We start from the raw sequence: 26,324 nt of genomic DNA on the forward strand, positions 1-26,324 counted from the left end.
TCTGATCGTACTCTGACAAAGTACCCCATTATCGCAATGAAGGAACTTTTTCCAGTACTGCTCACAGCAAGGCAAGATCAACAAGAACAGACTTTTGGAGCACCAAGGCCCCTGCAAAACAAGACTGGCTGAAAATGTGTGTAGAACTGGTGACCGCACCTTTAATTGTGTACAGTAATATGGGAAACAGCATGCTGCAGCTCCAACGCTGAGTGTTTGTCAAGTCCTGATCTGACAGTATAACCGACAGCTCTTATGATTACATGTTACTGTTTATTTTACAGTAAAAAAGTTAAAATTGCTGCATGTTAGTTCTACTATAATTTATATTAAATACACCACAGCAAGGAAATTGTCATATATTGTAGATATTTTCATGAGCACAATCTAAGAGCTGTTATTGCAAATGTTTTTTGTACTGCAGTGTGACGGAGTGCCCGCCCCTGTGTATATTGTCTGTTGTGTGTTGCGTGTGGTGTGTTGAATGTTGGTGTGTAGTCGTTGGTGCACGGGATGTGGGCGGGTCTGTGTGGCACAAGTGTTTGAAATGTGTGTTTGTGGTTGGGCGCGAGGATTGCGCAGCGCTTCACGTGCGGGTGGAAGGTGGTAGTGTGTGGGCACGGGGAATTGCACTTTGTTGGATCGCGTGCAGTTGTGCCGGGACTCCAGTTGAGTGACTGATTGGCGGTCGAGTCTTGGTGCAGCTGCATGGTGTTCGTGAGTAGGGAACGGGAGAGAGAGAAGGAGGAAGAGTTATAATATCAGTTGCTATTGCGTGCTGGTGGGACCAGCACGATACTTGTTTATTTAAAACTCACCGTGTTTGTTTGTCGATCTGCTCACCGTTTGTAAAGTGTTAGTCCATTTTTGTCCATCTTTTATTTTGGCGTAGAGTGCAGTGTCCTGTTTCTGTTTGTTCAACCCTTTTATTTTGCAATAAACCAGCGCATGCAGGTGCCATCACTGTTTCACTTCGTCCATCCTGTCTGTGTGTATTCCTTTCCTGGTTCTGACGACGCCCACTTCGGCTGTCTTTGTGACATGCAGTCACAACAATACTCACACGTTTGGTTACTTTCACAACTCTCTGCACTAAAGCATTTGTATATCAGCTGATATTCCATCATGCCTGTACTGGACGATGGATCTGCATTGAATATTCCTATATACAATATAGAATAATAAAACCAGTTTTAGTATTTTTCATTTTCAACAATTTCAAATATGATAAAATAAAGGATCACGTAGGTGGTATAGTGTCTGTAAGTCTTTCTTTGGTTTAATTGGGAATACTCGTCGTTGATGCAGTGTTGACAACGTGTTATGACTTGCAGAGCTGTGTCCCTTTCAAAACATACATTCTTCAAGTAAAATTGACCAATCCCAGTAGGTCAATCCAGACCATTCATTTAGTTTTTAATCATTCATTGTCCTCTTTAGTAACAATCCCAGGGAGTAAAGTTCTTTTAATTTTAAAGTACTTTAAATTAAGATTGAAGGAAAACTCTGATTTATTTTAATCACTCACAGCACCTCCTCGATGGTATTTGAAACTGACAGTTAGCATTAATCGTTTTCTCCCTCTGACTGCAAAGTGAATGAGCTATGTGGGCATTTGCTGGATATTATTAGAAGCGGACAGTTCCAGTTGTTAATGCCTGCTCTCCATTTTCTGACTAACTGTACAAACCCACACTGGAACAAAGACTGCTTCTCCCCGGCCCTTTAAGTTTTTTTTCAAACTTACAACATCTCTCATTGCTCATAACCACCATATTGAATCAGTCTCAACACATGGCACTTCTAGGGAGTCGAACTTGGTGGCCCATGTGGGCCTCAACCCTATCAGTGCTGCTATAGTTATCAAGCTAGGCTCTCTCTTTCTCATCCTTTTATTACAATTTTACTTAGCGGTAGTGACCAACTACCCTGCGTGTTCTGGGAAAATTAAATTACTGCAACAATCACAACGAATGCCAGAGAGAGAAGCTTGATGTGAAACTATTTTGGATTTCAGCCAGATGACAACAGCAATCTGGTTGAAGGCGGACAATCAAAAAGTAATAAACAAAAAAGGAGAGAATGTCACAATCTTTGAGATTGCTACCCCGATCTCTTTGCCGAAGTTTACTTTTTTAGTTTAAGTGAATCCCAGTGCATATTACTTATAAAAAGAAAGTCAGAGCAAAAGATAACACATAAACCAGGAATGCGCTAGAAGGTGATCAAAAGGGAGTTCACTGATGCTTGTTTATTTCGTCATTATAGTGCATTTGCTATAAGCTGCAAAAATATAAAATTTGTTATTAAAAATCTACCGCATATCAAAAATGTTAGCAATGTTTATGTTCTTTGGATTTTGTGTTAATCCGTATTTCATATGCATGCAATGTGACAGCTGTGAAACTCCTGTGTTTTGAATTGCGTGAATTAGCGGTGGAAAGACCAGAATGAATACAGACTCCATTACCAGCATATCAGTTTCCCTAACAGGATCAACGTGACGTGTCACCTACAGAGGAAAGCACAGGACTTAAAGCTTCTGTGTCACACTACAAAAGTCTGCAAATGCAGACGGCTATAGGTTAAGCATGAAAGCAATAAAAAGCACTTGCAGTTTATTATAGTGTAGCCATAGTGGTTGTCTTTTGTCTAATTTACTTTCTTTGCAAGATTTTTAACAACCAAATGAGCACGATGGGCCGAACGGCCTCCTCTCGCTAGTACAATGTCTTCTGTTCTTATTTAGGTGCACTGGGACGTTGTTTTGACAGAGACAATTGACTTGAATACGTTTAAACGCAATTCTGTCCTAACAGCACGCAAGTCATTAGTGGCCCGTTTATTTTAGAAATGTAGCATTAAATATAATGCTTAACTTTGAATTTTTCACTATTGAATTGCGTATGTTAGCAGCATTTTTAATAAAGCAGTTCTTTGCCAGAAATACATTTTTTTTTTATCCACTGAACTAAAATTCAATTTGAAAGTGTCGATTTCCAAAATACCTACCACGATAAAATTGTAAAATGAACAGTGTTGCAAATTACGGAATATGTTTGTGTGTATTTCCTAATGTAACACATTACTGTGTTAGTTTAAACAAAAATGTTTTACTGTGTACATGAATTAATCAGGCTAGTCTAGTTACTGATACTGTATTTATTTATTTTACTTTCTAAAAGATTTGAACAGTATAGATTCATGAAGGTATTATGGTATGTGACTAACATAAGAAATGTAACGAACAAGAGGAGGTCGTCCATTTGGCCCATCTTGCTCATTTGGTTGTTTACAAGAACCTCATCAAGCCATTTCTTGAAGCAACCGTGTAAATCAGCTTCCACAGCAGTGCTTCATTTTTTCATTCCTTGCTTAAATTTTTAGGGCACTTGCAAGACACCCCTGTATGTAAAACATCTGGCCAGGTTATAACAGTCTGCTTCAAGGAAAGTATTTCTGTGTTATATACAAGAATCGTGCCTTACTACGCCCCTGGGCGTGCGGATATTCCAGCACAACCAACATCCTGTCGTGTCCTATTGCCAACATATATTACAGTTGTAGTCAAAAGTTAACATACCCCAACGGAAATTTCTAATTTCTCGACATTTCTCAAAAACAAATCATTGTAACAAAAGTTTTGCTTTTGTGGATGAGAAAAAAAAAAGTTATAAAAAATGCTAATTCAAAAGTATTCATACCCTTTGATGCTTTGATAACATTGTTTAAAAGGTGCTAGAAATTTCAATATGATAATGCAGAACCTAATTCTAGAAAAGTCTAGAGAGCGCTGGATTGTAGGTGAACATTCTTAGAGAGTACAAAAAGGGTTAGGCATAGGATGATTGCTATCATTACCAATAAGTCAATATTGGAGAAAGTCTGGTGAAGTGTACAAAGAAAAGAACACCATACCTACTGTCAAGCATGGAGGTGGTAAAATACTTTTATGGGCTGTTTTTTCTCCAAAAGGCACAGGAAATTTAGTTCCAATACATGGTAAAATGAATTCAACAGCATACCAAAAGATACTGGCCAATCATCTGAAACCCTCCACTATAAAACTTGGTTTAAAGCACAACTGGATGTTCCAACAACGATCCAAAGCACACATTAAAATCTACTTCAGAATGGTTAAACAAGAATAAAATCAAGGTTCTGGAATGGCCGAGTCAAAGTCCCAATCTAAATCCGATTGAGAATCTTTGGTATGAGTTGAAGAAGGCTGTGCACAAGAGAAGTCCTCGGAATTTGAATGAACTGGAACAATTTTGTGTTTTTCCCATATTGACTTATTGGTAATGACATCAATCACCCTATCCTATATACCCTTTTATCCTCTAAGAATGTTCACCTACAATCCAGCATTTAGATTCTGTATTATCATATTGAAATCCCTAGCACCTTGTAGACAACACTACCACAGCATCAAAGGGTATGAATCATTTTCAATTTTTTGTTTTTTTTCCCAAAATAAATGCTTAAATAAATAATTGTTGAGATCCATTTCTTTTTTCCTCATCCACAAAAGCAAAACTTTTGCTACAAAAGATTTTTCCTAAAATTCTTTGTTTGAGAAATTTCTAGAAATTATACATTTCCATGGATGTATGTAAACTTTTGACACTCACAGATTTTATATATACACACACACACACACAGTACCAGTCAAAAGTTTGAGTACACTTGCCGGAAACTAGGCTTTTTTCATAATTGACAAATGTTTTGTGTCGTATACGTTTCTGTAAATACCTGAAAATGAAAACACATGTTACAATATACAAAACAAAACATAAGGAGTATCAAAGCAATGTTCAAGAAAATTGAAAATTGTCTCAAAATAGCCACCCTTTGCCTTAACAGCTTCACAAACACGAGACATTCGGTTAACAAGTTTCAGCAGGAAATCACCCGACATGTCTTCCCAGCTCGTATCAAATATCATGATACTGTGCATGGTATGGTATCAATACTTTGTAAATGAGGTATTGCAGAACACTAGTACACAATTCCATACGCAACAAAATGCCGAGTTCACAGCCGTCATCAGCTGCATAGATTACCTATTCAACAGAATGAGGCAATAAACTAGTGAGTACTAACATAAGTTACTGTTTTAGTATCACTTTCGTGTCTTTGTTGTATTTCAAGCAGTCGAATATGGTAGCAACCCTTGCTTCTAATGTGGACTGAACTATTTAATTTGACGACCCATTTTTCCAAAGTTAGTCAGAGTGCATGCAGATTCAGAGTGGAGATGCGCTTTTCCAATGTTGATGCAGTGGAGATGTGTTTTTCCAATGTGGATGCAGTGGAGATGTATAATTTCAATGTGGATGCAGAGTGGAGATGCGCTTTTCCAATGTTGATGCAGTGGAGATGTGTTTTTCTAATGTGGATGCAGTGGAGATGAGCTTTTCCAATGTAGATGCAGAGTGGATATGTGTTTTTCCAATTGGATGCAGTGGAGATGTAGAATTTCCAATGTGGATGCAGAGTGGAGATGCGCTTTTCCAATGTTGATGCAGTGCAGATGTGTTTTTCCAATGTGGATGCAGTGGAGATGTAGAATTTTCAATGTGGATGCAGAGTGTAGAGGCGCTTTTCCAATGTTGATGCAGTGGAGATGTGTTTTTCCAATGTGGATGCAGAGTGGATATGTGTTTTTCCAATTGGATGCAGTGGAGATGTAGAATTTCCAATGTGGATGCAGAGTGGAGATGCGCTTTTCCAATGTTGATGCAGTGGAGATGTATAATTTCAATGTGGATGCAGAGTGGAGATGCGCTTTTCCAATGTTGATGCAGTGGAGATGTATAATTTCAATGTGGATGCAGAGTGGAGATGCGCTTTTCCAATGTTGATGCAGTGGAGATGTGTTTTTCCAATGTGGATACAGTGGAGATGCGCTTTTCCAATGTTGATGCAGTGGAGATGTGTTTTTCAAATGTGGATACAGTGGAGATGTGTTTTTCAAATGTGAATACAGTGGAGATGTGCTTTTCCAATGTGGATGCAGTGGAGATGTGCTTTTCCAACGTGGATGCAGTGGAGATGTGTTTTTCCAATGTGGATGCAGCGGAGATGTATAATTTCCAATGTGGATGCAGAGTGGAAATGTACTTTTCCAACGTGGAATTGAGACAATGTCAGTGAGCAGTCAAAATGCATTTTAAAACTAAAATATTAGTTTCCATATTTGTGGTAATTTCATTTTTCTGTTATAGTAGCCTCCAATCAGATTTAATATTAACAAGTTATCATTCTCGAACAAAGTACCAAATAGTAGGAAAACAACTATCACTCCAGAAACTTTAACAAGTGTTATGACCTCGACATGTATGGCTACTGACTTCTGGGGAATAGCAAATTCTGTTTTTCAAAAAGGACAAATTGTGTTTTTATCCCCCACTTTTGATCAGTTTATTGATAACACCGTGTAACAATTTTATTTTTTTTTGTTCCTGGGTACTAAGTGTTATTTCCTAATTGCTTATGCCTCAAAAGTATAGAAAATGGCTATTATTCTCCACAAACTTTGCTTTTGTGACCAGGACAGTGATATTTCGAAATATCACTATTTCCAATGGGAAAACGAGCAAATGTGTGTCTTTTCGTTCACATAAAGTCAGAAAAAAACAACATATGAATCCAAATTAACATGTATTTATACTAAAGTAATACAAAAATGACTACAAAATATTTAGAAGTGAGTAGTTTTTCGAGATTTACGATTATACTGTATTTACCTGCCTCTGCCATCTTTCCGCTCCAGCTCATCCAAAACTCTGCTGCTCGCCTATTACTACTCGCATCCAATTCAAAACTCTTGTACTCGCCTATCGCTGTCTTGATCTTTCTGCTCCCTCCTATCTCCAGACTATCATTTCTCCCTACACCCCCTCTCGCCCCTCCCCTCCTTCACCACCGGCACATTACCTGTATCCCACTCCTCTCCCCCGCTTCAAGAGCCCGCTCCTTCTTTACCCTTGCCCCTCAGTGGTGGAACAACCTACCCACGGACGTCGGGACTGCTCAGTCTCTGACCACCTTCCATCGCCTCTTCAAGACACACCTGTTCAGGCAGCATCTGTAAACCTCACAACCCTCAACTATACTGGACTATATGGCACCCAATTGTACCAGCACTTGCATCAGCTTGTATGTGTCATAATGGACTTTACTCATATAAGCAAATAGTTTTCATTTAAGTTAACTGCTTTTACATGTAATTATTTACTGTATTTTCTATTTTTTGCTCTTAACTGAATTTGATCTTTTGCTACTGATTTTATTGTACTTTACAACTGCTCTTACCTGTAATGTGATATTCTGAAATGTGATACATTACACTGTGATATTTTGTAATGTGATACTTCGTACTGCTATATTTTGTAATGTGATTGTTTATACTGTGATATTTTGTAACAATTGTAAGTCGCCCTGGATATGGGCGTGTGTTAATAAATAAATAAAAATAACAACAACAAAACGTCAAACATGTCATGATGTTTATAAACATCACTTGCTCATTATTTTAAAATAAGCAGGAGAACTTAATTATATTAAAACAGTTCAGAAAACAAATGTCCAGCACAGTTGTGAGAATCATATTTACACTTATTTTTACAGTCTTCCACTAACATTGTTAGTCTACAAATAAAGATGTTTTGAAAAGAACCGTTTAGCTTACTGCTGGCATTACAACAACAATAAAAAATAACAGTGAGAGCAACGCTATTATCATAACCCTAGTTCTCTGAAACAGAAACGTATCCATTACATAACAGCCAATTACATAATGGGTTAACTTTGTTTACCTGAAAAGTGACCGAAAAGTGACCGACTGGCAACGTCATCACACCAGTCTCTGCCCCTCCTGAGAGACACTAGACTCCATGATGACAGTCAATTTTTTTTCTTCTTCAGCCTGCTGAGTATAATGTACGCAGAGACCGAAGATTGTAACGGATACATTTCTATTTCAGGGAACAAGGGTTATGACATTCCCTTTCAAGTAAAAAATGTGTCCAATAAATAATGGGCAATTATACCCAAGCCATCGCAAAGTGCATTACTTGCAGAACAACTTAAATCTGAGGAGAGTCATACGGTAAGGCTGCCACAATATAGATTTTTTTAATTATTATTTTTTACATAGCAGGAATTAAATCAATTCTCTGCAGGTGCTTGTGGTCTCGACATAGACGCCGCCATTAGCACTCAAACAGCACGCTGGGTTCATGCGAAGTGCGACCTTGATCCCAGACTCCGCAAAAAACAGACAAGCTTTCGCTACAGAAAAGGCTTGCATCTCGCTCACATACTTGTTGGAGGTGATGGCAAGCAAACATGCTGTTTAAAAGACAGATGCTTCAGCTCAGCTGAACACAGGGGCTCAAAGGGCAGCTTCATGAGTGTGTCTGTGGCAGTGTGTCCCGTCCCTGTGCATATTTTTATCTTATATGTTGTATGTATGGTGTTAATGTTGGTGTAGTTGGTGCACGGGATATAATATGGGTTACGAGCATGAGTGTTTAAAATGTATATTTGTATTTGGGTACGAGGATTACACAGCACTTCACGTGCAGGTACCGAGTTGTACCGAGACTCCAATTGAATGATTGATTAGCAACTGAGTCTAGGTACAACTGCATAAAAAGCAGCATGTTGCACTCACTTGGGGTTGAGAGAGAGAGAGAGAGAGAGAGGAGAAAGAGAGAGATTTACTAACAATAGCTACTACATGCTGGAGAACCAGCACAGTACTTGTTTGTCTGTGCGTCCCGTTTGTCTTGTTTAGTGTTAGTCTGTCTGTTTGTTTATTTTGGTCTAAGGTGCCGTGTCCTGTTGCGTTTTCTGTTCAAACCTTTTATTTCTGTTTAAAAGGTGGAGAGGCAGTTGCCAGGGGTGGTCGCACAGTAATTGCGACAGCACTGAAAACCAAGTCCTCCTGGGACAGAACGGGGCTACTAAGAGCACCCTGACCCGGTCTCGCATGATCTTCTCCAGGCACATCGGGAACACTGCTATCAGTGGGAAGGCATACAGTAGAGCCGACGGCCACTTGTGGGCCATTGCGTCTACACCTAGCTGAGCCACGATCTCCTGAATGGAAAACCAGGAGGGGACAATGGGCTGATTCTGTCCCAAATCATGTTCACCTCGTTAGGGTGAAGTCTCCATTCCGATCCGCAGGGAACCTTCCTTGATAGGAGGTTGGCTGCCCCATTCATAACTTCTGGCAGATGAACTGCTCTGAGAGATAGCACGTTGTCATGTGCCCAAAACAGTACTTTTCTAGCTACTCTAAGGAGACGGGGTGACCACAGGCCGCCTTGGTTATTTGCATAATCCACCACTGTAGTGTTTTCTGTCCAGATCAAAACAGACCTACCTTGAACTGATAAAAATGTTGCAAGGCCAGATACAACGGGGTTACTACGCGCACTGCACTCCTCACCCGTTCCACACAACGCCCTATCCTATGCCTGTGGCATCAGTGGTGATGACCACCCTCCTGGTAACAGTATCTAGAGCCACTCCAAGGTCCAGATGAGTCAGTTGTTTCCACCAGGATAGGGTCGCCATGCAGTGACGCGTCACTAAGTAAGCAAATTTTAGCTCAAAGCAGGCTGAAAAACCTTGCAGTTGAACCACACTTTGAGGGAGTGAATTCGGAGGAGACCCAGAATAAGTGAGTAACTGGGAAGCTGCTGCCATCAGGCCCAGGAGCTGCTGGAAGGTGGACACCTTCAGTCGTTTGCCAAGCTGAAAAAGCTCTAGGCAGGACAAAAACTCTTTGGTCTGACAAAGTGGCGATCATATTGCCATAGTTCAAGTGGATTCCCAGGTAGGACGACACTAGCTGGCTTTTTGGTACGTTTACCATAAGACCGAGCTTGTCTAAATGCTCAATAACTAGATCCGATGTGTCATTCGTCTAGCTAATTTAACACTCTGATTCCCTTGAGTCTCAGGAGGGGCCAGTATAGCATCCATGCACTTTGAAAAGGTGTGAGCAGCTAGTGAGAGGGCGAACAGCAGAACCCCTGGAAGGAGAAGCGAGGTACTTTCTGTGGCCTGGTAGGATGGGGACATGGAAGAAGGTGTCTCAAGTCCACCGTGGCGAACCAGTCGTCTGTCCTGACTGTGCGCAAGAGTTGTTGTGTGGCTGTTGGTGCAGCCGCCATGCTGAGATTCAGCAGAGACATGTGAGTGAAGTCCCTTGATGAATTAACTCAACTTGGCTGGGTGTTGTGCAAAAAAAAAAAAAAAAAAAAAAAAAGCTAATTCCATTCCCAATGCTTAATTCGGCGATTTCGTCCAGGAGAAAATCAGTAGCCCTAGATATGGCAGCCATATCGGACAGGAGGTCAATGGCAACACATTCAACATGCATATCGGACAGGAGGTCAATGACAACACATTCAACATGCAGCGGTTACAGAACCCATAATTAAGGCTACGATTTTTTATACATTTCATGGACAAGGTGAATTTCAAGGGAAGTTCACCAAATAATGTAGATTTAGCTACATTAACATGCACAAGAACTTTTAAATAGCACACCAAATTCAATAATATAAAGACTATTGCTTTTGACTGCTGACAAGTTTAAATGTTAGAATACAAAATTTACAGCACATACTTCAGACTTATTAGATAATTTCTGGTCGGAGTCGAGGATCTTCGACCCTGTGTGACAAGTCGGAATTAAGTCATCTACAATCTTGTATCTTTTTTGGAAAGGTGTACAGTCTTAACAGATCGTCAAACCTTTCATTTGTCATTCTAAAATACCTCTCACTGTCACATACCCGCATCTCTCTAAATGATGTTTTAAATTCTCCCTTCCGGGTTCTCTGTTGATTGGGGACAGATGTACCAAAGACGTCGCTTTTGATTTTACTTTTTTTTAATCCTTATAAAAGGGATACAAACTCAGCACATCTACTTAAATGTAAATCTATCTAATTTTGTGAATGCAGTCTAATTAAAAGAAAGTCACTGGAAGTTGGTAAACTTCTGTTATCCAATGCATATTTTTGTATTTAGCTGTCACCCACTTACATGCTTGCTTGCTCGCTCAGCTATCTCATTCACTGACCTAGAAAGCTACACGCAAATGCTGTGTGCATAAGCAACCACAAAATTTACAGGATACTTGCAGATTTGTATTTTCAGTGCATGACATTTAATCTTTAATTTTTATATAGCGCCTTTCACAGTGGACCACCATCACAAAGCACTTTACAAGATACGAGACTAGGGAGTGTGAATTATGCATCAGCTGCAGAATCATTTACAAGAACATCTCACATGAAAGACGGAGCACAAGGAGGTTAAGTGACAGCCTCAAGGTCACACAGTGAGTCAGTGGCTGAGCTGGGATTTGAACCAGGTACCTGCTGGTTACAAGCCTGTTTGTTTAACCAATGGACCACACAGACAGTCTTTATTTCCTTTACAAAATGCATTAAGTGCCACGTCAAAAATGTTTTTATATCCATTTCCAAGATTTCACCGATTATTTTCAAATGTACGATTTTCGTGACCTCCGTAGCCTTTACGTGTAATACGATTGCATTTTTATTTAACAAATATCTTCTGGGTACGTATGTATTACATTTTTTAAATGCCTCTTTGCATTGTTGAATGTGTATATATAGAATGTTACTGCTTCAGGTCTCTACATCTTAAAAACATGTACATAACATAGCTAGAAATAAAACAGAAGTCAAATACAGCTGAAGTCTGATCACCTGTACCAAATCCTAAAACATCCACAGATGCTTCTTGTGGTAATCTACTTACCTCGGCCTCTGCAAGACGTAGGTTAAAAGGAAGGTTCGCAGAGATTCAATGCTACTCTTCTCTAAAAGGATCCATTCCCGGACAACGGCTTCCATTATGGCTGTGGCTGCTTGGAAAAGAACATAGTCCACTTTGCTAGTTTCTGTAGAGAAGAAAAAGATTTAAAAAAAGTTTAGTGTCTATTTACCCTTTCTAAAATTGACATCATCCATGAACCAAGCTAAAATCCAAGGAAAACTTCACAGAGAACAACTGTTCCACCATCTAGTTTGTATACAAACGTACAGTTTTAGATGTCATATACAAGGAACACCTGTAGAGCGTATATGCAGAGTGAATAGAAAATGCCGATATCAAATTAAATTATCTGGCTCTAGAAATGATGTTTTCTTTAAGATAATTGTAAGGAAAAGAACAGTTGCATTCACATCACAATGGAACAGAATTTCAAAGACTAATTTTTATTTATATACACACACATACATACATACGTATAGAGAGCGAGAGACAGATCTATCTCTACATATATCATTTCACTGAATTTCAGTCTTGTAAACTTCCAAAATAATAACAACAACAATAATATCTTTTTTATATAGTGCCTTTCATAGTGGACCACCATCATAAAGCGCTTACAGAGGTAGGCTGTGAACTGTGCATTACATGCAGAGTTACTTCCAATAGGACACTGATTTAACACCTCATCCACAGGATGGAGCACGGAGGTTAAGTGACTTGCTCAAGGTTACACAGTGAGTCAGTCAGTGGCTGAGGCGGGATTTGAACCAGTGACCATCTGGTTACATGCCCTGCTCTTTAACCACTGGACCACACTGCCTCATATGAAAAATAGTAGTAAAGTAGTGCATGCCCATACAGAGAACGACTACAAATCTTACTACCCTAATTTCAGAAGAATGACGTTGAATTAAGACAGAAAAAGGAATAGAAAAGTGTCTGCAATCAGGAGACAAACTCAGTTCTACTGAGAGCTGTTTAAAAAAAATGGTTAAAATCGTAATCAATTAATAACTGTAGTTTATAATTGTTCTGATTGGGAGTCGGGATTATTCCAAAAAAAACCTGTAATGTTATTATTTCTCTCTTTCCTCAATATCTTGTTTGCAGTGTTGCATGGAGCAAGTCCTAAATACAACGCACGCTAGATTACATTTTTTTTGGCTGACTTGTTAGTAATTCGTAGTATTAATAATAAAAGGTCAAATACAAATTGTAGTGTGTGAGAGAGACGGGTGGTAGGTTTAAAAAAATGAATGTGGATTCAATAAGTTCTCCTCTCCAGCTCTAACCATTTTCTTGTTTATGAATGAAGAATTCAGTATCTCTTTCAAGTGTCTTTTCTACGTTGCATATCATACTGCTTCCCTGAAGGAGGAGGAGCCATGGATTTCAGGTTTAGGCACTGATGATGCTACAGTACATGTAATGTGAATGTAGTGCGATTCTCGCCACAACCACACTGCTTTCCTGCAGCTTTCACTGTATTTTCAAGCTGCTCTCCTGAACATTGCCTGCCACCACCACCCCCCCCCCCCCCCACACAACACAGTTCTTTTCGTTTTACGGCAGTAATGGATCTTTTATGATAGCAACTGTCCACAGATGCACGTCCAACATTTGATATACAGTGTCGTGAAAAAGTATTTGCCCTGTCTGATTTTCTGCATTTTTGCACATTTTTCACATTGCATTTGGTCAGATCTTTTTGTGGGTTGTAGTAGTATATAGAGGGAGTCTGAGAAAAAATGACACCAAAGTTTGGTGGTTCTTTCATTTGTTTGGTGTGCAAAGTAATCAAACATGCAATCTTCAGGTGTGAAAAAGTTATTGCCCCCCCCCCCCCCCCCCCCCCCCCCTAGTTAACTCAACCCAATTAAAGGGATAATTAGGGTCAGCTGTTAGAATACTTTGGTTAACAATCAGGCCTAATTTGGGCCAGCCCTGCCCAATATAAATCTGACTAACATTGGCCCTTATCAGAGTGAAGTTGTCAGCACACAGGTTCTAAAGGCACATCATGCCATGATCAAAAGAAATTCCTGAAGACCTCTGGAAAAAAGTTGTTGATGCCTATCAGTCTGGAAAGGGTTACAAAGCCATTTCTAAGGCTCTGGGGCTCCACCAAACCACAGTTAGAGCCATATTGTCCAAATGGAGAAAGTTTGGGATAGTAGGGAATCTTCCCAGGAGTGGCCGTCCTGCCAAAATCTCTCCAAGAGCAAGTCTAGGAAGTTATAAAGAACCCTAGAACAACATTCAGGGAATTGCAGGCCTCTCTCGCCTCGTCTAAAGTCAGTGTTCATCACCCCACTATCAGAAAGACACTGGGCAAAAATGGAATTAATGGCAAAGCAGCAAGGTGGAAACCACTGCTCACTAAGAAGAACACGAATGCTCGTCTCAAGTTTGCCAAAAAGCACCTGGAGTTCTGGAACAATGTTCTATGGACAGATGAGTCAAAAGTGGAACTTTTTGGCCAACATGGGCCCTGTTATGTCTGGCAGAAACCAAACACTGCATTGCACAGTAAGAACCTCATACCAACAGTCAAGCATGGTGGTGCTAGTGTCATGATGTGGGGATGCTTTGCTGCATCAGGACCTGGACGATTTGCCATCATTGAAGGAACCATGAATTCTGCTCTATCAGAGAATTCTACAGGAGAATGTCAGGACACCCGTATGTGAGCTGAAGCTGAAGCACAGCTGGGTCATGCAGCAAGACAATGATCTGAAACACACAAGCAAGTCTACATTAGAATGGTTGAAGAACAAGAAATTTAAAGTTTTGGAATGGTCTAGTCAAAGTCCAGACCTAAACCCCACTGAGACGCTGTGGCAGGACCTGAAATGAGCAGTTTATGCTCGAAAACCCACAAATGTCAATGAGATGACATAGTTCTGCATGAAGGAGTGGGCCAAAATTCCTCCACGGCACCATGACTGATCAATAACTACAGGAAGTGTTTGGTTGTAGTTACTGCTGCTAAAGGTGGTGTAACCAGTTATTGAGTGTAAGGGGGAGATTACTTTTTCACACTGGGGCATTGGGTGTTGCACAACTTTCTTTAATAAAAAAATGAAATAAGTATGAAAATTGTGTTTATTGTGTAATCCCAGTAATCAAATAGCAAAACTACATATATATAGCCCCTTAAGTCAGGACTTGGTAGAAACACCTTTTGCAGCAATTACTGCTATGAGTCTTTTTGGATAGGTCTCTACTAGCTTTGCACAGTAGGATGGTGACATTTTTGCCCATTCTTCACAGGAAAATTGCTCCAGTTCTGATAAGTTTGTTGGGGATCATCGATGGACTGCAATCTTCAAGTCTCGCCATAAATTTTTGATTGGATTCAAGTCAGGACTTTGACTGGGCCACTCAAGAACATTAATTCTCTTCTTGTTCAACCACTCCTGTGAGGCTTTGGCTTTGGGTCATTGTCCTGCTGAAATGTGAATTTCCTCCTCAGTTTCTTGGCTGACTCAAAACAGGTTTTCCTCAATGATTCGTCTGTACTTTGCACCATCCATTCTCCCCTCTATCTTGACAAGCTTCGCAGTCCCTGCTGAAGAGAAGCATCCCCATAACATGATGCTGCCACCACCATGCTTGATAGTTGGGATGGTGTTGACTGGGTGACGTGCAGTGTTGGGCTTGCGTCAGACGTAACATTTGGAATTTAGACTGAAAAATTCAATTTTTGTCTCGTCGGACCACAAAACCGTTTTCCACATGTCTGTAGTATAATCTACATGCTTTTTCGCAAACTCCATACGTGTTTTAAGATAAGACTTTGAGTAATGGCTTCTTTCTTGCCACCTGTCCATACAGGCCAGCTTTGTGTAGGGACCGGCTTATTGTTGATGTTTCAGACACAGACACAGAACTCTGCAGTTCTTTCAAAGTCATTGTTGGCTTCAGAGTGACATCCCAAACCAGTTTCCTGCTTGCCTGGCTGCTCAGTTTGGGAGGGCAACCTGATCTGGGCAGTGGGTATAATGCATCTTCCACTTTTTAATGATGGACTTCACTGTGCCGAGAGGGATAATCAGCGCCTCTGAAATCTTCTTGTACCCTTCTCCTGCTCTGTTCTTCTCTACCACTTTATCCCTGGCTTGTTTCGGAAAGCTCCTTGGTCTCCACGGTTGATTTGTTGGATCACTATGTGAGTTGCAGCTTGAAAGTCTTTATATACAGGAGGGAAATTATCTCCAAGTTAAACCACTTTGAAAACATACAGGCTGAAACCATTTCACTAATTTCTTGACCTTTCAAACAAATCATTTGCACCTGAGCTGACTTAGAGTTGCAGTAGCAAAGGGGTTGAATACTTATGCAACTGAGATTAACCTCTTTTTCTCTGTAAATCTTACTGTGGCAAAGTGCCCGCCCCTGTGTCTATTTTGTGTTATCTGTTGTGTGTTAATGTTGGTGTATAGTCATTGGTACACAGGATATAAATGGGTCTGTGAAACACGAGTGTTTAAAATGTATATTTGTATTTAAACACAAGGATTCAAGACTCCAACTGATTAGCAATCGAGTCTTGGTACAGCTGCATAAAAAGCTGCATGTTTTCACTCACTCTGGGTTGTGTGTTCGGGAGTGGAGAACGGGGGGGGGAGAGAGAAGCATAATTATAAATATCAATTGTTTTGTGTAGCATTCGTTCCTCACGTGCCGTGTGCTGTTTTTGTTACAAATCTTTTATTTTCTGTCTGTTTCATTACTAAACCGCGCATCAACGCCTTCACCATTCCAAAACCTGTGTTCCGAGTTGTCATCACCCACTGCGGCCGTCTTTGTGACACTTACTTATTTATATTCTATTCTGCATTTTTAAACTTTATCAATGTGGAGTAGTTTGTGTAGATTCTACATGTAAAGTCTAATTTGATAGCGTCGTGGAGTACGCTCAGGTGCCAACAAAATGTGAAAACTTTGCAGGGGGGTGAAAACTTCTGCAAACTACCGAGGGCTTTAACCACCCCTGAAGTGGTATATATCATTGGAACCGCATGGCCTGAAGTGGTTTATACTGCTTATAAACATGGCTACCTGTCATTTGTGTGAAGAAAAATAATTAAAATAATTAAAAACATTTAAATTAAAGATAAAACTAGAAACTTGTATTGTGTACAAATCTGCACTGTAATAGTCCCAAATTTAATTAATTCCTTGTTTATTAAAAATAAATTGCACACATTAGTTTATTGTGAATTTCTGCATTTCTGCAATTTCAAACGTGCCATCTCAATAGAATGACAAATGACACTAAGCTGCGATGGAGACTGAAGTCGGATTTTTAAATGAGTTTGTGAACTCGTTATATGCGAGGCACACATATTATAGTACGTTTTCATTCTTTTGGATCTCAAAATATGTTTTAGTTAGTTGTCGGACACCCTCGCATCCAAGTCGTGCCAGATTAAGGTGACGATCGAACCAGACTTTGCATACCAATCCAATCGTTGTGTCAGACGATACTACCTCAGCTTCCCGCAGACGCATAAAAAATCTATATATATATATATATATATATATATATATAATATATATATATATATATATATATATATATATATGAACTGTCACACAACCCCTGGCAAGGTTGTAAATCGGCAAAACATGTTGGAAGAAGCTGCAGTAGCAAGACGCAAGAAGCAAGAAACCAGGCAGTTTTACGGCTTCCAAGCTCAGCACCAGTTGGAAATTTTGGCAAGCTGTAGCACTGCAGCACAAGATCAGTTTTATGGAGCAGCTTCAATGAAAAATATTGCATTAGTTCATTCTCATGATGCTTTATAACTTTAAACATTGTAGTAACAATGACCTTATCTACACACTGTAAGGAGTTATAAGCTAATTTTATATTTAACCTTAAGGAGAGGTGAAAGGTTATGATCACATTAATTTTTGAATAGAGCATATATAAATATGTTGTATAGTAACCATAACCCTATGTACACTGTAAGTAGTTATAAGCTAGTTTTACATTTGACCTTAGAGAGGTCAAAAGTCACAGGCAATGTGATTTTTATGGACACATGTGTTCCACAGTAACCATTAACCTATCTACACTCTGTAAGGAGTTACAAGCTACCTTTGACTGAAGATTTTGAAATGTTTTTAAAGAAACACGTCAGGTGGCCATATTGTTTTAAGCACAAACACCATTTTTGAAAAAGTCAATTGTATTGACACAAGGATGATGCTTTGGAGTTAAATTTAAAGGTAAACTAAAGGTAATATTCAATTCCATAGGGTCGTTTTTTTACCCTAGAAAACAAATGTACGTGTGAATAGCTCTTAACCCTTTGCAGTCCTATGACGGACCAGGTACGACATTACAATTTTCCCTTTCCAGCCGTCAAGCACAGGTCTCTAATTTTTTTCTCCAGAAAAAGCAGAGAAAACCTTGCAATGGCCGAGACCGAAAAAAAAAAGGGCGTATCTCATAGCCCCGTGGATTTCAGAGATAACACGGACATAACAAAGGAGGTAGCTGCTTCTGCATGCAGCGCTGCAAGAATATCACAGACATTTGCAGAGCTTTTTGGAGATGTTATAGTAATAAAATAATGACTTAGATCACATTATTGAGGAGTTTGGTAATAAAACAAGTGATCAGGAGAGGATTTATCAGTATGTACTTCTATAAAGAAAAAAAATCCAGCGAACAAGGGGTGGGGCTTGGCTGTAGATTCAATGCCTTTCAAACCTGTTTTACTCTAAAAAACAAAACAAAAAAAAGATTAAAATAGAGTAAAATAAACAGCGCGAGTGAAAATAAATTGGACCTGACACGCCTGACAAGCATTGTATAAATGGGCTGCAAATGGTTAAGAATAAGACAAATTTGAAGCTACACGGGCTGAAGCATTAACACCCCAGTCCAGCTACAAATCCAACTGGAACCATCAGAGGCAACTGCTAAAAAAAGGTGCCTAGTAATAAATTAACTGTTTTATAAGATATTAATGCATGTCCTATTTTATTTATCTGTATGGCTTATATTGAAGTTTTAACATGTTCAAGAATGTAATGTTAAATTATAAGTAACGTAATTCGTTTGTAGAGTCAGTGTGATCCCTAGAAAAAAACGTGCTGAGCCAATAAAGAACCTAGTAGAACAGACGTGGTTATACAGGAGTTCAAAGTAACACTGCAGTTAAAATGGAAGGCTCTTTTTTAATGCCTACCCCATTACCATTACACATTGTACAATATTTTATCGAGATTACTCATGACTTCAAGGTAATGTTGCATTTTACCCCTGGAAGTGTTCAAATTAGAGGGTAAGTTACTCCCTGACCCAAAACCTTATCGAGAGTACGGACGTAGGCACTGCAGAATTGGAGCACTGGTTCACAATTTGATAATCTTTTTTCTCTCTCTGCGTCACAAGAGACTCAGAATTTGTAACTTAATTGGTTTATGGATTTCCAAAAAACAAAACAAAAACAAAAACAAAAAAAACCAACAATTACTACTACAGGCTTTACAGATGTTTCGTAGCATTCTATCTACCGAGAGAGGTAGCTCAAGTCATTTTAAGGTACATAATTTTTTTCTTGTAGGCATAGTTAGTTCAAGAGGTTATATTTTAGCAACTACAAATACATTGCAAGAAATAAGTCACACTGATTTCGCAATAAAACTGAGTAACATTGTAGCATTCCAATCTTGCTGTATTTTATTTTAGTACCGGGAGACAGTAACTCAATCACTTGTATTGCGAAATCAGCTTAGAAAATACAACTTACTTCTTGCAATTTATTTCAATAAACACGTAGGTATTGATGATCTTCATCACCTAGTGGCACATTATAAAAGTACAAATTAAACGGTTTAACACACCCAGATTCATATAGTAAAATCAAGAAAATGTCCCTCAATTTTTTACAGTTCCCCAAAAAAGCCATCTATAGATAGAAAACTCCCAGGTGTTTCGCTGCAACACTACCACAAGTATATCAGCAATAAAAATAAAACATTCCAAGGTGACAAGACAATCCCACGCTGGTACATTATAGGGAATAGTATTCATTGTTAATGTTTGAATAGAGGCATGTTCTATATTCATTAACAGTTCACAGGTCTTTCTTGATATAATGCTAAAGAATTACACCAAGTTCTGTTAAAGGCTTTTTTTCATTGCATAATTATCTGACTTGTAGCGCAATTCATTTTTTTTACTGGCTTGTCTCTCTGCATTTATACAAAAAAGTCAGTGTTCTGTGAAGGGTACTGTTATATTCTGTCCAAATATGAAGTCAGGATCTCAAATGGTTTAAGCAGTTAAAAGTTGCAGTGGTGGGCTGATGTGGGAATGCATAAAAAACAGTATACTGCAGTAAGACGACATGAGGCCATAACACTTAAGGCTACATCTTCGAGAGGAATTCTTACTTATGTATGTATAATGTACTGTATAAAACTATGGATAACACCACAGAGGCAACATTGATTAATTTTTCAATGTTTTTGAATATATAAGTGGTGGTGAATATTTATTTTAAATGAGATTTTTTTGCGTTCTGAGATTACCCAGTGCAATCCTTGTAGACTGTAATAGTCGCAGACAAAAGTATTGGCACTCTACCAGGGCTCTACGTTTAGATTTTCTTTACTACTGGTCCCTCGGGCCACTGAGCTACTGTTTTTACTGGCTCAGTGCAATTTTATCTGGACCAATATATTTATATATTTTTTCATGATGGTTTTTATTTTCAGTATGTTTAACTGTGTATGGTAATCAAGAGAGCTCAAGTCTCAAAATAAAGTGGCTAAACGAAGCCTTTCAATATATGTTACTTCAGCCATTTAATATGCACACATTTGTGTGCTTGTCAGAAAAATTTAAATACTGTATTCAAAATTTGAAAATGTATGTGTACAAATAATACTCAAGCAAGTCCTCAACCAAGCTGTTATTAGATGGCTACTAGTAGAAGCAAACGCTTCTTATTTATTTATTTATTTTTAATGCTGATGCTTAACAAGTGTTCTGTCAGTCTTAAACCAGTTGTTATTTGCATATTAAACGTAAGGACCCTAATTAATTATGCAATGCTTGTAGTAACAACATTCTACAGTAATCTTATTCTGTGAAAATGTTGCCAATTGTATTGCCTTGTTTTTAGCTAATGTTAACAGATCCCTGCATGAGTTCTGCTGTAATGACTGTACACAGCAGCATCTGCAGCTGTTGCTAGCCAGTTGTGAAACATCTACATGCTTCCCTTGGGTCATCTCATCTGCCAACACAGCCTCATGTTTCACTCCTATTCTGATGACATCCAGCTCTACTTAAAACTCAACCCTGGAATCCCCTCTGCCATGGTCCACCTTTCAGCTTGCATTCAAGCTGGCCTGGATGTCTGCCAATTTTCTTCAGCTCAACACTAGCAAACCAGAACTAATGGATCTAAAACCCAACTTAATCTCAATATAGCTGCCCCAAACCTCGGAAACTGCCTGCTGCTGCCTTCCCCCACTGTACGAAGCCTTGGTGTACTTCTTGATAGCAACCTCTCCTTTGATGCTTACATCTCCTCCACGGTCAAATCTTCCTTCTACCATCTCTGAAACATCTCCAATGTCCTTACCTACCTTTCCCTCCCAGATGCAGAGATACTCTGTCATGCATTTGTCTCCTCTCGACTAGACTACCGCAATTCGGGACACCATGGAGGGCGAGTCATTCATCGCAGGTCACCGTCCTGGCTATGCGGAGTCACGCCTCAGTGGCTAGAAATGATCCCGAAGGCTTCCCGTTGCATTCGCTAAGGCGCTTCAGTGGGGTTCACCCAACAAAACCGGCAGGGACTGCTTCTCCTCATCGCGCTACAGCAAACCCTGCTGGCCAGGCGCCTAGTGAGCACAGTCTCACCTGTGGGCTGACCCGAAACATCCATAGACTGGTTAGCTCGCTGACATCTGCTCTCAAGTCCCAGGTGTAAAAGACAATTTGGGGTCGGAGGACGCCCAACAAACCTTTGAATCTCTTGAGCTCTGTAGGGAATTGCTGTATTTTGTTTTATTAAAAAGTAGTTAGTTTACTATGTTTGTCACTAAAATGTTACCTTGAATTATGGTACTATAAGCGTAGGGTGCCAATAATTATGGTCTGTGACTATACATTCAGGTACCTACAGCTCTCTGAAGACTGCTTACATGCAGCCTGAAAGCTCATTAGTAACTATAAAACACTCAATAGCAGGATATGTAGTAACAGTAAAATAAACTTAGTACAGTTCTTTAAAATACTTTTTCCACTAGTCTACAAGTAAATGAAAAAGACTTCTACAATTTGTTTCTTATTACATACTACAGCTACCTTGTCCCTAAACACTTGTAAGGGGTAGTCTCTGTACTAACAAGGTGTAAACTAGCCTGTTATTTTACATATTCCTCTGGGCTTAAAGACAGTTACTGCGGACAAATAAGCTTAGGGGCTGCTTGTCTAGGGCAGTGTTTCCCAACCCTGTTCCTGGTGGTGCTGGTTTTAGCTCCAATGAGGCGCTCAATTGCTTAACTGAACCGTATTAACTAATGAAGAGCTTGAAAATAACGGGAAAATTCCCAGTTAATCACTTTATTAGTTCAATGAAGGGTTCAATTAAACAATTGAGCGCTGCATTGGAACGAAAACCAGCAGACAGTGTGCTGCCAGGAACAGGGCTGGGAAACACTGACCTAGGCAAGCAGACCCTAAGCTTATTTGTCTAACCTTGGGGTTCTGTGAGAATATACACTTTTTTTCACAAAAAAGGAAATATTTATCTTTCATGGCTCCCAAGTAAATTTGCTTTTTTAAGACACACATGAGACCAGCGAGACTCCAGAAGTCAAGTCTTGTACACCCAAACCTTAAAACACTGATTCATGACACTGAAGTACTAAAAGAAGCAATATAAAATAAAATACAATTAAGGGGTTTGTCAATGTCTTCATGTGATCACAGAAACACTTCTAACATTGGATGTGTTTCTTTTCATAACATGCAAATGTATCTACTTAGCATAACTTATTTTTGTATTTGTCAAGTCTATTTAAGAAAACTACTTTTATATTTAAAACACACACAGTAAACATCCTTGCTTTACATAAACTATCAAACATTACTAAAATAGGTACCCAGTTGATCTTTGTAGATCATAATATTATATTTTGGGCATTTACGTATGTTCAGTGGGTGTTTTATAATGCCCCCATCCAACATACACTAACACTAAGAGTTGTGCATCTGAATAAGACTGACAGAAGTTAGTAAACCAAGAGCTATTTAATCCATTATTGCTGCTGGATATGGAACAAAAGAAATGAGTGAACAGCGCCACAGCTTTTTAAGGAGCCCTGTCGTGGCTGTGCTAGTGGAGCAGACACAGAACAACTTACCTAAAATGTGTTTGCATACAGCAAATGGGGATTTGGACTTTCTGAAAGACAGGAATATGTGCTCTGCATGCTGACGCTGCTCATTACTGACCATAGATGGTGGTGCCTTTGAGAGAAACAGAGAAGGGATAGGAGCTAATCAGTGGTTTTGAAAACATACAGACACATGTCAAACCATGTCACAATGTTCTTGTATTGTATCGACAGGTTATGAAAATGAAAGAAAACCGTTGGTGGATTTATACACCAGCAATTGTGTCCGTTTTATGCTGGTATGAGGCACTAGAGTTCACATTTAAAATTGCCCACTATACATTTCTATTAACAGGGCTTTAGTTGGTTGTATTTAATTTTTACTGTTTTAAACAATATTGCAAACCTAATAATAAACAGTACTATGAGAAAAGCAAGCACAAAGCAAAAAGGCCATCAGAACAAATCTCTTGCAGGGTATTTTGTTTGAATAAAGGCTGCCCTCTAGTGGCTTAAAATCACAGAAACCCAACTTGTTGGTAACCAAGGGAGCCTGTTAACATGTAAAGACAAATCAATACTGCTGTTTAACCAATGAGTTCCTAAACCGAGATGACTCATTTCAATGCAGCTGTACTGGAATATAGGAGCACTCAAAACTATGCATTTACACTAGTCATTAACTTGCATATTAAACAGGCTATATTTTAACTGTAATAGAAAATAATTGGTTTACACATTTTTCCTTTCTTGGATCGATCACTAGGGTTTGGACAAAAACAATGAAAACACTTGTCTTGACACTGTCACCAGAGATCAAGTTAGAGTAAGGGCACAACAGGCAGCCAGGATGGCACCGATTCAACACGACAAGCCTGCAAAGTGTTCACAACAGTCTGGTTTGATCCACGACTTCCTCAATACAGTTATCAACCCTTACTGAACAGTCACTTGAAACAGTTTACTGATCTTAAAATCTGTCAGATCATTTGTCTTCTTGTCTATGGTAAGTAAAACTTGACTTGCAAGTATTTGTATAACATAAAATAAATGTGTTTCATAAGGTCACACTGTGGTATGGTATTAGAAATGGCCATTTCCATATATTTTAGATGATCGTATACACATCATTTACCAAACAATTACACGACAATACTTTATATAAATGTGACAATTATTTAATGCTTACATGATACCAAAAGTCAAGTAATAGCAGGGATGTGCAATTTTCACATACAAACAGAATAGAATTTCGCTTTTATTAAACAATAAACAGAATCAATTAGTGATTCATAATAGTTTTTGCTTCATGAAATCAAATAAAACATAATTCACTCCAAACATACTTGCCATAACTGAGCCCATCTCATTTTTGTGCATGATACATGGCAAAACAAAAATAATAACTAAACTAAAAAGATTCAAACTACGTCAGACTTCACACACCAGGCCAACAGTGATAAGTTTTATTATGAGGTGCAGCATTTTAGTATCTTGGATTTCGATTACCGTATATACCATGATTTTAAAACGCAACATTACCGGAGAGCACACTAAACTGCTTTACAGAACCAAGAATGCTTACCGGACCTGAAAAAAAATAAATAAATAAATATATAAATTTCTTTTTTCAAGAAATGTTAATGAGTTGACATACCTGTGTGACTGAGGGTTTGTGAATTATGAATGTGTGCTCTGTATATATATCTGCTTTTAGGTTTAGAGTTACGCATCTATTTATTTATTTCTTTTTTATTAATTTTCATTTGGTTGGGCGAGACTTCCGTAGTTTAGAGTTTCAGAACTTGGTGTGACTCCCTGGAAATCTATAGAAATCTTATATCAACAGAACACTGTGTGACAAAAGAAGAAAAAAAAAGTACTTGTCTGACGGGCAAAGTATAACGGTAAAACTTGTTGGCCCTCACACAAATCTTGTTGTCCCAGGCATCAGGTGACATGAATTGCATAACCCTGAATAAGTAAAAAAAAAATTAAAACAACAATAGCAGCATCATTTGACATTGCTTCAATATATTCTATTAACAGGAAGTATAACACAAGTATAGCATGCATAAAGCCCAACTTCTGCATAATTTCCATACAGCAATTAAAGGCAACATAACAAATTAAAGTGAATCAATAAATTATGTCTTCATTGGACAACTCCTCTGTGGAGTGCATTTAGCAAGCTGTAAGACTTCATTCTTAAAACTGGGATGCAAAGAATTAAAAAGGTAGTATTTAGGAATATTTCGCTTTGTATTGGGAAAAGTCATTAATACAAAATTGTCTGCACTGTACATGTTCATCACGTTACTATTTACTTCCCACCTCAGCATAATTGTGTGTCTTTTAAAATGTATAACATTAACCTCAAGATAAAACTATAATTAATTTCTAACTAAAAATGATCCAAATTGACTCTGTATAACTTCGTTGCATTGCACTTGCGTTTTCCTTCATTTTTCTATGCAAGTAAGAAATGTATCAAAGACAGAACACATACTCAACCAGCCGCTATTGCTGTCAATAAAATGCAGCCGCGGTAACAAACAAAAACCGTTAAAGTATGACTATGTACGTTTACCAGAGCATTGACACTTCTAAAAAACGCAGAAACACTGTGCTTCACTGACACAAGTTGAAAACAGCAAAGATCATAAGCAGCACAGACCGCTCTCCAGGCAATCGCCAGACACCTGCTTCACCTAAATCCACGCAATCAAAATCACACATAAGTACAGGTGGAAAATGTGTATGTGATAGATTGTGTGTTTTTTTTTTTTTCATTAGCCGTTCACTTTGAGCTGCTAAACAAAGACTAAATAAGTATGCATCGTGGTTTAGAGAATATATAATACTGTAAAAAAATTCAAGATCATTATTTTCATTTTTATTTGTGCATTTCTGAGTCGTCCTGCATACCCGCTGTAACCCTCAGAAATACCCAGTTGAAAACCCTTTACCTTAACTGATAGGATGCATCCAAACTGATAAAGATGAAGAGGGTATTCACATCCTCACCCCCTATTGTTTCAAACTGAGCCCAGAAAATGAACATTTTAGTGTTTCTCCACTGTAATTTGAAATAAAGCATTTTG

General features: G+C 38.7%; 1 protein-coding gene across 1 annotated transcript in view; it reads right to left on the reverse strand.

Moving 5' to 3' along the window:
- Nucleotides 1-26,324, reverse strand: part of LOC121320471 (exportin-4-like) — a 100,430-nt gene that overhangs the window by 61,551 nt on the left and 12,555 nt on the right. The window contains exons 2-3 of the mRNA XM_041258817.1: nt 23,248-23,353; nt 11,821-11,962 (exon numbers count right to left, since the gene is read on the reverse strand). The gene's annotated coding sequence lies outside the window, so the exon portion shown is untranslated. The remainder of the gene's footprint in view (nt 1-11,820; nt 11,963-23,247; nt 23,354-26,324) is intronic.

Source organism: Polyodon spathula, chromosome 9, assembly GCF_017654505.1.
Source record: "Polyodon spathula isolate WHYD16114869_AA chromosome 9, ASM1765450v1, whole genome shotgun sequence".
Lineage (NCBI taxonomy): Eukaryota > Metazoa > Chordata > Actinopteri > Acipenseriformes > Polyodontidae > Polyodon > Polyodon spathula.